This window comes from Trichechus manatus, unplaced genomic scaffold (assembly GCF_000243295.1).
Source record: "Trichechus manatus latirostris isolate Lorelei unplaced genomic scaffold, TriManLat1.0 scaffold00111, whole genome shotgun sequence".
Taxonomy (NCBI): domain Eukaryota; kingdom Metazoa; phylum Chordata; class Mammalia; order Sirenia; family Trichechidae; genus Trichechus; species Trichechus manatus.
Genome location: NW_004444047.1, coordinates 2,614,967 through 2,618,138, shown reverse-complemented (window position 1 = coordinate 2,618,138; position 3,172 = coordinate 2,614,967). Strand labels below are relative to the sequence as shown.

The 3,172-nt window shown below is 58.5% G+C and overlaps 1 protein-coding gene across 1 annotated transcript in view; it reads left to right on the top strand.

Annotated features, from left to right (window-relative positions):
• ABLIM2 (actin binding LIM protein family member 2) overlaps positions 1-3,172 on the top strand; it is a 140,855-nt gene that overhangs the window by 7,840 nt on the left and 129,843 nt on the right. Inside the window, exon 2 of the mRNA XM_012557600.1 lies at positions 2,195-2,336. The gene's annotated coding sequence lies outside the window, so the exon portion shown is untranslated. The remainder of the gene's footprint in view (positions 1-2,194; positions 2,337-3,172) is intronic.

The following is a 3,172-nucleotide window of genomic DNA, read 5'->3' as shown; positions in this document are numbered from 1 at the left end:
ACTTCTTCCAAGACAGATTTGTTCGTTCTTCTGGCAGTCCATGGTATATTCAATATTCTTCACCAACACCATAATTCAAAGGCATCAGTTCTTCTTCAGTCTTCCTTATTCATTGTCCAGCTTTCGCATGCACTGTGCTGTAAAGTGCCAAAAACCAAACCCGTTGCCCTCAAGTCGATTGGAGTCAAAGCGACCTTATAGGACAGAGCAGAACTGCCCGATAGGGTTTCCAAGCTGTATGTAATCTTTACAGAAGCAGACTGCCACATCTTTCTCCCATGGGGCGGCTGGTGGTTTCAAACCACCGACCTTTCGTTTAGCACCCAAGCACTTTAACCACTGGACTATGCACCACCAGGGCTCCACTACAGAACAGAGCTGAGCAAATGGAAGTGCCAGCGATGGGAACAGGGAAGAGGACGAAACACTGGAGAGGGAGCAGACAGGGTTTTGCCACTGCTGCCCTGCCCTTCCATGCAGTGGGGTAGGGGAACCTATATGGGGTGCGAGAAGTGATCCAGCCTCGGGGGTAGAAAAGCCTCAGCCACAAACCAGAACAGCTCGCCCAGCCTACGAGGCCATTGGCCAGGTGTGCAGATGTGAGCTGGAGGGACCATCTGCCTCCAGCTGTACCTGCCCGAAGACCCGTCCTCGTCACCTTAGTCACGGCTGCAGTGTCTGTTTCACGCCACAAGAGGGCAGTAGCACCGTGACTGGCCCCCTTGGCCTGAACCCCCGAAGGTGGTGTTGGGGCTGCCCACCTCCCAAAAAACAAACCAGACTTGTTGCCTTCGAGTCGACTCCAACTCACGGCAACCCCATGTGTGTTAGCACGGAACTGCTCCATGGGGTTTTCTTGACTGTAATTGAGCTATGGTGATGCAGCGGTTAAAGCGGTCGACAGCTAACGGAAATGTCGGCAGTTCGAACCCACCAGCGGCTCTGTGGGAGAAAGATGTGGCAGTCTGCTTCCACAAAGATTTACAGCCTTGGAAATCCTATGGGGCAGCTCTGCTCTGTGATATAGGGCACTACGAGTCGGAATCGACTCCATGGCTGTGGGTTTCGTTTTCTTCGTTAATCTTTACGGAAGCAGATGGCCAGGCCTTTCTTCTGCGGCATTGCTGGGTGTGTTCAAACTGCCAACCATGAAATTAGTAGTTGAGCGCAAACCACTTGTGCCACCCAGGGACCTCGGGGCTGCCCCACGAAGCAGAATCGTGTGGGGAGACCTGGTCCTGCAAGCAGAATGACACTCTCCCCAAACCAGAGAGATCGCCAGGAGCCAGAAACTGGTGATGCATGCTGCGTGTTTGGAAAGAATGCCAGCTGTGGTTTACTAAGCACGTAGTGTGTGCTGGCCAGGAGGTTGCTGGGCAATGTGCTTGCTCATTGTCACAGCATCCCGGCGGGAGGGGGCTGTGAGCCCAACAGGTAGAGGACGTGCAAAGGCCGGGGTTCTAGGTCTCATCGCAGTCGCAGCCCGGACATGGTGACCCTGAGCCCACGTCCCCCCGGAACTTGCAGCTGCAGCAGGGAATGGTTGGGTGTTTCTCTCTTCCTGGGGTCGAGCCCGAGTCCAGCCTTATGCAAACGCCTGCAGACAGGGTCTTGGCCCTGATGTTCCTCGTCTGTGGGAGCAGGACAGCTTTGAGGAGATACACCCCCTCCCCTGCCCCCCACTCTCTGTATTAGCCTCAAATGTGGACCGAGGTGGCACAGTGGCCTGCTCGCCCAGCCCTGGGGACCTGGGCTGCCTGGCGTGCCCAGCTGTGAGCGGGCGCCGTCTGGGGTCTGCAGCCACAATGCCAGCGCCTTGCTCTGTACCAGCCTTACCTCCAAGCCCAGACAGCCCTTGATTGCTGCCCGCTCCCCGCAGGAGAAGAGGTGGCTTCAGAGTGGGGTGACCCCGTGTGGGTCCTAGGGGCAGCGCAGTGCGGGGCAGCCGCCATGGCTCATTACTATGGTTATTGCTGACGGCATTGTCGTTGGCGGGTGGGTGCCTGGTCTCTCTGCACCCACCTGCCCGCCCGCCCGCCTGTCAGGGAGGCCTGAGTTTGTTGCAGCAGCTGTAACAAGCCACCACAGGTCTTGTGGCTGAAACAACATAGTTACTACTGCCCGGTTCTGGGGGCCAGGTGGGTCTCACGGAGCTACCGTTAAGGTCCCTAACTTGCCTCTTTTTCTCTTAGAGTCACAGCCGCCAGCGGCCCCCGGCGCTGTGGAGAAGCCGCCCAGCACGGCCGTCCTGTGCGACACCTGTGGGAACGTGTGCAAGGGCGAGGTGCTGCGTGTGCAGAACAAGTATTTCCACATCAAGTGCTTCGTCTGCAAGGGTGAGCATCCCGGCCGCAGGCAGCCTGCCGTGTGCCGCCACGGCGAGGCTGGGCCTCCGGAGCACCTCTGGGGAGCGCCGGTTGGGTCAGGGATTCCGGAGCATTCTCAGGGAGGCTGGGAACCTTGATGCATCGGGTTAGCTTTTCAGCGTAGCCTTGTCCCTTGTGGGTGTGACAGAGGAGTCCACGGGGGGGGATTAGGGGACAAGGGTCCCGAGGGGGGTCCACCTGTGCTGTGCCCCAGAATTCAGAGCCCATGACAAGAGCCAGGTGGCCACCTGGGCACCAGAGCACAGAAGGCAAAGTCAGTGTTGGGGTGGGGGTGAAGAGAGACATGGACTCGGCAGTGCAGGGTCCAGGGAACCCACGCTTGACCACACAATGGGCCCGCCAGGGTGAGAGGAGAAAACATCAGCCTTTCTTTCAAATGAGAGCAGCTCCGTCTTACGGCCCTGGTCTTACGGCCCTAGTGCTGCCGGACACCAGGGCCACATGTCAGTGATTTGAACCAACAGAGACTTCTGTTCTCACAGAGCAGGGGGCTAGGGGTCTGTATTCGGGGCGCTGGCTCTGGGGGAGGCCCTCTTTGTGGACTCGGAGGGAGGCTGTCTCTGTGGGCTCTGAGGGGAGGCTCTCTGTGGGCTCTGGGGGAGGCTGTCTCTGGACTCTGAGGGGAGGCTGTCTGTGGGCTCTGGGGGAGGCTGTCTCTGTGGACTCTGAGGGGAGGCTGTCTGTGGGCTTTGGGGGAGGCTGTCTCTCTGTGGCTCTGGGGGAGGCTCTCTGTTGGCTCTGGGGGAGGCTCTCTGTGGGCTCTGGGGGGATTGTCTCTCTGGGCT